This window comes from Mytilus galloprovincialis, chromosome 11 (assembly GCF_965363235.1).
Source record: "Mytilus galloprovincialis chromosome 11, xbMytGall1.hap1.1, whole genome shotgun sequence".
Lineage (NCBI taxonomy): Eukaryota > Metazoa > Mollusca > Bivalvia > Mytilida > Mytilidae > Mytilus > Mytilus galloprovincialis.
In genome coordinates, this window is record NC_134848.1 from 39,328,049 (window position 1) to 39,337,851 (window position 9,803).

The window sequence follows — 9,803 nt, forward strand, 5'->3', positions numbered from 1 at the left end:
TGGACTGTTATAACTAAGTTGATTATAATATTATGATGTTGAAAATGACGTTTGCTTGGCTATCATCTACAAAGTATAGTGTTAATAAGCAGGGTTATGATAAGAATATATATATGAAGTTACATGCAAAGCAATGGCAAAATTACATGACCAAGGAATATACAGAAACTTGCAAATAGATTTTGTGTCAGTTTAGAATATAAATCTAGGTTACTAAGAATCAATATTATTTTGCATGTCAAATATCAAGAACAGAAATGGGTTTATTTCAATGTAAACCCCATATCTATTAGTCTTTGTATAAGCCCAAAACTACAACATTGTTAATATGCCATATAAATAGATCATTACATGACATTTTCTATATCGGTTTGGTCGCTATTTTATGGTAGATTTGTACCCGAGATACAACCTTTCCAGTGTACCATTGGTCTTCTCCATTGGTATCAACTTTTCCCAACTAAGACGTGTTTGTCGCTTTCATCTAAATTGTCCCTCACGATTGATTGTCGCACTAGCATTTTGAGGTTGGTTATTAATTCTTCTACAGTTAAATTCTTTCTATATTTTGGGCCCTCTTTGGTTTTAGTAAAATTGAACATAGATTTACCATCTGGTATCTGGTTTGATACCTCCTTCCTGAATTTCAATTGAACTTTTAATGATTCTATTTTGTCAGATTTTTTCACATATGATAGAACCATATTGTCGATTTGATTCTCTGATTGCCATAATCCATGTTTAAGAATGTTAGTGGTATATAGTTCTTGTTTTCTTAACTTTTCTAGTCTCAAATCCTCCCTTCTATTATTTTTCATGGAAGATATGGAAACATATTTCCTGATATATGTTTACCCTTCTGGAGCAGCTCATTAGGTAACACCTGCCTTATATTAATATATATGTGTGAACATAGAATCCCTTACTTTAGAGCTCTGTCTTACCACAAGGTCTTCAAATAAATCTGAACTGTAAGTGTATTCCTCGTCCATAGAGTGTTTTTCAAGGTTAATCGAGACTGAAAAAAAAATACATATACCTGTAGAAATACCTTAAACACAAATGTTCAATATATGAATTGCCATAATTTGAGGGTGGGGTATAGTCTCTCACAGGTGTTGAAGTCTTGAGCTGCATGCCTGTACCAAACAATTTCACACGTTGAGACCCCCCCCCCCCCCCCCCCCCCATCTTCTCAGGAAATATGCTATGTTAAGAATAGCAATAAGGGTATATGTAGGTCATGTAGGAAACTTTCTCAACATCCACATTTTTTGTATAACAATTTTGTTGGCAACATGATCATCACTGTCATCAGTTAATCTTTGACTTTCAGAAATTTACTGCACCCTTTTTTCAAGGATTGTTGTGAAGTTTATTGTACTGTGTTTATAACTGTGGTGCCAGATTGGGCTTATATGAGGCATTGATTGTCTATACTATACTTAGACATACATAAAATATCGATATTTATATAGTAATAAAACAAAAACAACTATTGCTATTGATTAATGCAAATAGTTTTGGAACCGGAAGTAGATTTTCCAATCACAAAAAAAGGGGGAGGTATGTTTGTTTACGTTTGCGCTGAAATGCGCTTCATTCGATTTCATCAATGTAATAACCAAACTACTGATCAAAATCAAAACTAACTCCCTTAGCTTTTCCAGCTTTTTCCAGCAAAATCTTGTGTTTGAGTTCAAATAGCCAAAATTAGCTATTTTCAATGAAATCATACCTTGAGAAAATAAAGTGAAAGTAAGTCTTGTCTAATATCATTGGAAAGCATGGCTTTCAGTTTGTAATCTCGTAATCAAAGTAACGAGATTTGAACATATTAGCCAATGAGAAACGCCGTTACATAAACACCTTCGGTGGGTTATGCAAAATGGCGGCGCCCGTAGTTTGAAAAATACAATAAATAAAAAAAATTCAAATCGAAAGTTTAGTATGAATTCAGAACTAATTCATTTAAAAAACATCTTTAGATTGAAAGTAATGACCATTTAGAAAATATCTAGTTGGAAGTAAACTCCTCAGTGACAAACCTGTTGTTGTTGTGTTCAGTTTCAACAAAGTTGCCATTTATTTTAGTAAATTGTTTTTATATTTGTATTTTGATCATTTAAAAAGTGGCTTGCAGACCTACTAGCGTGCATAGTTTAACAAGAATGTGTCCAAAGTACACGGATGCCCCACTTGCACTATCCTTTTCCATGTTCCATGGACCGTGAAATTGGATAATAATCTAATTTGGCATTAAAATAAGAAAGATTATATTATAGGGAACATGTGTACTAAGTTTCAAGTTGATTGGACTTCAATTTTATCAAAAACTACCTTGACCAAAAACTTTAACCTGAAATTCCCACTTTCATTTTCTATGTTCAGTGGACCGTGAAATTGGGGTCAAAAGTCTAATTTGGCTTTAAAATTATAAATATCATATCATAAGCAACAAGTGTATTAAGTTTCAAGTTGATTGGACTTCAGCTTCATCAAAAACTACCTTGACCAAAAACTTTAACCTGAAATTCCCACTTTCATTTTCTATGTTCAGTGGACCGTGAAATTGGGGTCAAAAGTCTAATTTGGCTTTAAAATTAGAAAGATCATATCATAAGCAACAAGTGTACTAAGTTTCAAGTTGATTAGATTTCAGCTTCATCAAAAACTACCTTGACCAAAAACTTTAACCTGAACGGACGAACGGACGAACGAACGGAGCCACAGACCAGAAAACATAATGCCCCTCTACTATCGTAGGTGGAGCATAAAAAGCAAAAGAATAACATTTTCCGTCAAATGGACATTACAGTAACCACAAGAAGAAAGGATAACAAATGATACATGCATTTTCAGCTAAATCTCAGTAGAAACTAATTATTTTGTAGCACTGGCCACCTTGCTATAAATGCATTTCCCTATCAGAAGAATACGCTTCTTGGAAATCAATTATATCATACCAGCTTTTTACTGAAGTTTTTCAGACGGGTCTGCAACTCCTCCCATTCAAGGTCCTCCTAGATCTGCACTGGAATTAAGTCTTCCAGGTCTGTGTCCCCATAGTTGCTTTTGTTTTTGTTGACAAGTCTTCTCAGCCTTTCATTGTTTTCATTCACCGTATTTTCTATTCTTATAAATGACATCAAAAACCTGATCATCAGAACCTATAATGATAAATGATCAGGCAAATACATGTCTGAATACTGTGCATATATTGCGGGTAGGTTCTTTGACGATTTTGTGTTTGTTGTTCCTTTTAGTAGAAAGTTATTACCCAAGTACAGATGTTCATTTTGGACAAGTTCTAATACAATTTTCGTCTTATTTCTTATTCTTTAAATTCTTATTTATGTGCAAAGACACTTCTGCATGATGGGAGACAATTGCCATCACTGCTTACGTTACAGGGGTATATTGCCCTTGTATCTGGAATATCATCTGGATAATTATCCGTTGCTTTTGCATCAACTTCCATTCTTTGGTCCATGATATTAACCATTAATGGGTTACTTTCCAAGGTACCAAGGTCTTTTATAAGTTGGCTACATCTACTCTTTAACTGTCTGTGTTATTTCACATTCTTAAGGCAATATATTGTTTCATTTATGTCAAATGGCAATTCAGTATTCGTCTGTTCCTCTGTTTTTGCTTTTGCCTTCTACTAAAAAAGAGATGAACATATTCTGTCTTATCTCTGTTAAAAGATCAAATCATGAAACTTTAATTTTGTTTTTCAAAACACTGTTACAGTATTGACATATGCATAATATATTTTAATGGGCTACTTACAAATTTGTTTTCTTTCAAAATTTTTGGTTTTCAACTTCTGGCAGCTGCATGCTATATTCAAAGAGTTATGATAGTGAGGCTCTAACAGGAAGTTGCAGCCTAATCAACTGTAAGGATCCTTCATTATTTTATAAATTTAGCAAATGTTACTGGAATGACCGTTAGTTCAGCGAGCCATAAATGTAGTTTTTAGTAATAGAAATTAAGTCAATGTGTGTAATCGTATGCTATATTTGGAGGGGGGAACAGGCAAATATCTATTCAAAATACTTATCATTAATGGATTTGGCAGTGGGAACACGTTCTAAGCTACAGAAATGGATATACTTTTTGTTATTTTTTATTATTCATGCAAGAGGTGACATTAAAAAAAACATCTCAAATATATACAGTTTTCACTATTAAGTTCATAACTAGAGGCTCTAAAGAGCCTGTGTCGCTCACCTTGGTCTATGTGACTATTAAACAAAGGAAGCAGATGGATTCATGACAAAATTGTATTTTGGTGATGGTGATGTGTTTGTACATCTTACTTTACTGAACATCCTTGCAGCTTACAATTATCTCTATCTATAATGAAGTTGGCCCAGTAGTTTCAGTGGAAAATGTTAGTAAAAATTTACAAATTTTATAAAAATTGTTGAAAATTGACTATAAAGGACAATAACTCCTTAGGGGGTCAATTGACCATTTCGGTCATGTTGACTTATTTGTAAATCTTACTTTGCTGAACATTATTGCTGTTTACAGTTTATTTCTATCTATAATAATTTTCAAGATAATAACCAAAAACAGTAAAATTTCCTTAAAATTACCAATTCAGGGGCAGGAACCCAACAACGGGTTGTCCGATTTATCTGAAAATTTCAGGGCAGATAGATCTTGACCTGATAAACAATTTATCCCCCCCCCCCCCCGTCAGATTTGCTCTAAAGGCTTTGGTTTTTGAGTTATAAGCCAAAAACTGCATTTTACCCCTATCTTCTATTTTTAGCCATGGCGGCAATCTTGGTTGGATGGCCGGGTCATCGGACACATTTTTTAAACTAGATACCCAAAAGATGTTTGTGGATAAGTTTGGATTAATTTGGCCCAGTAGTTTCAGAGGAGAAGATTTTTGTAAAAGATTACCTAGATTTACGAAAAATGGTTAAAAATTGACTATAAAGGGCAATAACTCCTATATGGGTCAACTGACCATTTCGGTCATGTTGACTTATTTGTAAATCTTTCTTTGCTGAACATTATTGCTGTTTACAGTTTATTTCTATCTTTAATAATTTTCAAGATAATAACCAAAAACAGTAAAATTTCCTTAAAATTACCAATTCAGGGGCAGCAACCCAACAACAGGTTGTCAGATTCATCTGAAAATTTCAGGGTAGATAGATCTTGACCTGATAAACAATTTTCTAATAGTCAGATTTGCTCTTAATGCTTTGGTTTTTAAGTTATAAGCCAAAAACTGCATTTTACCCCTATGTTCTATTTTTAGCCATGGCGGCAATCTTGGTTGGATGGCCGGGTCATCGGACACATTTTTTAAACTAGATACCCAAAAGATGTTTGTGGATAAGTTTGGATTAATTTGGCCCAGTAGTTTCAGAGGAGAAGATTTTTGTAAAAGATTACCTAGATTTACGAAAAATGGTTAAAAATTGACTATAAAGGGCAATAACTCCTATATGGGTCAACTGACCATTTCGGTCATGTTGACTTATTTGTAAATCTTTCTTTGCTGAACATTATTGCTGTTTACAGTTTATTTCTATCTTTAATAATTTTCAAGATAATAACCAAAAACAGTAAAATTTCCTTAAAATTACCAATTCAGGGGCAGCAACCCAACAACAGGTTGTCAGATTCATCTGAAAATTTCAGGGTAGATAGATCTTGACCTGATAAACAATTTTCTAATAGTCAGATTTGCTCTTAATGCTTTGGTTTTTAAGTTATAAGCCAAAAACTGCATTTTACCCCTATGTTCTATTTTTAGCCATGGCGGCCATCTTGGTTGGTTGGCCGGGTCCCTGGACACATTTTTTAAACTAGATACCCCAAAGATAATTGTGGCCAAGTTTGGATAAATTTGGCCCAGTGGTTTCAGAGGAGAAAATTTTTGTAAAAGATTACTAAGATTTACGAAAAATGGTTAAAAATTGACTATAAAGGGCAATAACTCCTATATGGGTCAACTGACCATTTCGGTCATGTTGACTTATTTGTAGATCTTACTTTGCTGAACATTATTGCTGTTTACAGTTTATCTCTATCTATAATAATATTCAAGATAATAACCATATAACGGCAAAATTTCCTTAAAATTGCCAATTCAGGGGCAGCAACCCAACAACCGGTTGTCCGATTCGTCTGAAAATTTTAGGGCAGATAGATCTTGACTTAATAAATAATTTAACCCCTTGTCAGATTTGCTCTAAATGCTTCGGTTTCAGAGTTATAAGCCAAAAACTGCATTTGACCCCTATGTTCTATTTTTAGCCATGGCGGCCATCTTGGTTGGTTGGCCGGGTAACCGAACACATTTTTTAAACTAGATACCCCAATGATGATTGTGGCCAAGTTTGGTTAAATTTGGCCCAGTAGTTTCAGAGGAGAAGATTTTTGTAAAAGTTAACGACGACGGACGACGCCGGACGACGACGGACGCCGGACGCCAAGTGATGAGAAAAGCTCACTTGGCCCTTCGGGCCAGGTGAGCTAAAAAGTCTTGATTGGAAATTATGTATTACAATTTAATAAATTAATAGCTTGAAAACAAAGATTTTTACTGATTTTGAGAATGACTCTTATATATTCGTCTCTTGTCTGGGCACCATAATTAGGTTATGATTATCCTGTACGGCAACTTTATTTTAAATATAGATTTCAGTTAACTATATCTACACAACTCAAGATATTTACCGTTTATTCTATTTTCCACACAGGGAAGCCATTTGTTTTTAAATTATGTGGGTGGTTGTATTAAAATTATAAAAATGCAAAGGGAGTGGTGTTCTAATTTATTGCTAATTGTATTGCAACTAGTTCATTTCCTAAATATAGTAACATCTATATTTTGTGCAATGTAAATTTCATCATGGAACACTTTTTCCAGAGTCGGGTTTATTAAGGGATGAAAATAAGTTTAAAATTTGTGTTACAGTTTGAATAGCTATGCATTTAGTTATTTAAGTTGCAGCATAAAAACAATATTGGGTCAATGTCAGAAAAATATCAACTTATTTGTACTCGGCGCAAAACCGGGTAGAACCTCGCCCTTCCCCATACAAAAAAGTTGATATTTTCCTGACATTGACCTAATATTGTATATTTGTGTGGATGGTAGGAGTTAGTAACAGTGCCTTCCCTGGGAGGGTAGAAAGGTACATGTTTCAATGTTTTAGCTGTAATAATTGTTTTAAAAAAGTCATCTTGCAGTTAAGATCTTCCATTTTTATCCTGAACCTACATGTGATGTTTCATTGCTCTATCTAAGTCTTTTAGAAAACAGGCAGAACGTAAAACTAAATCAGGTCAAAGTCATCTAGAACTTTATGTTGAACCAACATGCAAAGTTTATATATAATGGTCTTAAAGAAGATACATTTTTCTTTTTACAATTGTATATAAATTAACAAAATTCATACTTAATGATGTGGATATTTTTATTTTAATTATTGACAATATGTAGGTGTAGCCTAATAATTGCAATATGTTTGAGTGATACTGGCCCTTCCCCATGTATGATTTGCTCTTACAGTCCTTTGCAATGTCATAACTTTTTACTGATAGTTGTTTTAAAACATCTCTTTAATGTTACTGCTGTTTGATAACATAATTGCCATATGCATAATATGATTGATTGATTGTTGGTTGCTTAACGTCCAGTGGCAAATATTTCATGCATATTCAGGACGAGAACAAGTTCACAATAAATTCAATAGGTAGGTTGTTGTAATAGAGGCCATCTAGGATGATGGTCGGGGAAATTTGGACTGCCACTGGAAAATGAGGGTATATTGGATAGGGACAGAAAGTTTGCCTTGCAACAGGCCACCTACGGACCCCTCAAAGAGTTGTTGCAAGGGTTCTTCACGTGCAAAGAGCGTGGCACTCTCTTTACACGAGGCATCGGATTTAACGTCCCCTTCTGACGGACGTGACTGCGAACTTAATACATCCCGCACAGCCAAACGGACGCCCCACTTCAGCAAGCGTTTTACTGCCGGTCGGGAGAAGACCAAGTAACCATATTTCTATACCCCAGTCACCCTTGGGGTTTATGCATAATATGAAACCGGGAAAATGTTGCACAGATTATAACAGGACACATGTAATCCTTACGAAAAATAGGACGGGCCAGGGGCAATATGTTTGGCCAAAGGTTTAAAGGCCAAATAAAGTACGAGCAGGAAGATGAATGGATAGAGCAGGAGGAAAATGCCCAGCAGGAATTAGAGCAGGAAGATACTCATCAGGAGACAGAACAGGAAGATGTTAGGATAGTAATTAGAGAGAAAGAAAGAAGGAGGCAGGAGAAAGAGGATGACCGATACCGTCAAGTAATGAGAGAGGCTGACGAGGACCATTGCCTTCCTCTGGTTATCACAAGGAAGTACTGAAGGCAGCAGATGAAGATATGGGGATACCAATCGTGGTAAGGAGTAATCCAACAAAGGAAGAACAATATCAACAGATAGTGAAGGAGGCTGGTGAGGATCCCTGTATATCTCCCTCAGAACCTGAGGTACTGGTACCCTGTCCTCCAAGATGTAAGCTTTGCTTTATCTGTCAGCTCCCCATGAGGCATCCATTTAGGCATACAGCAAAACTTCATCTGCCATGGTATGTAGCTGCCGAATCAGCTTGTTTCCATTGTACGCAACAATTTGCCCAAGTTACAACGCTGAAACACCACATAAACGACATACATCCAGAGATTAAAAGTTTCTTAGTTTCTTCCCAAAGGCATAGATTACCGTAGCCGTATTTGGCACAACTTTGGGGAATTTTGGATGCTCAATGCTCTTCAACTTTGTGAGGCTTTATAAATATTTTGATATGAGCGTCACTGATGAGTCTTATGGGACGAGCTTATTGGTCTACTAGGGTAAGAAGTCGAGTAACTCGAGTGAAAATTAAACGGATAGAGTACCTACTCGAGTGACGTCATCGAATAACTCTCTTCAACCCACGAGTGGACCACGATTCCGCGAGTTCCAAGATGGCGTCCGAAGAAGAAACATATAAGATGCAGTGGTTAAAATCTGCACAGTAAGTTAATATCTTTGCAGATTATCGATTTTACTCGATAAAAAAAAATACGTGTGAAGTGGCATATTTATTATTTTAACTTCATCATGCAATACTCCCAATAGACATGTACGTCCCTGATCTCAACTATCATCTCACCTGATCATGTAAAAAGTATTTATTGAAATATTTGTTTATATTACTATATAACTGCACAAGATGATAAACACACATTTTTTGGGATACGATTACTTCTAAGCAATCTGTAGACTTATACCATGGACTCAGGGCTCCATGCCCTCACTTCAACCGTTTTATTCTAAACAGTCAGCAACATCTCAGATTAAAAGGTAAAAACAAGCAAAAGGATTGAACTTAAATAACTTTCCTGTAATGTTATTCTCATAATCTTCATGTTTGATATTTCCCTTGATTTATATGCGTATTTTTAACAACACGGAAAATCAGAATTAAGCAGTATTTATATTTAGTGTTTTATAAATTATAAACACGTCAGAGTGAATACCCCAGTTTTGATAAATGCGAGAATTCTCTGAATTCTGATAATTCTATTTCTGTCATATAAGAACTGAAGTGGAGTTTTTCTATATGTTACCGTTATGAAACTGATATTTGATACTGTAATCTCATAAAGAAATGAAGAACTACCGTTTGGCTCTGCGGGATGTATCAAGTTTGCAGCCACGTCCGGTCAGAATGGGGACATTGAATCCGATGTCTCGTGTAAGAGGGCG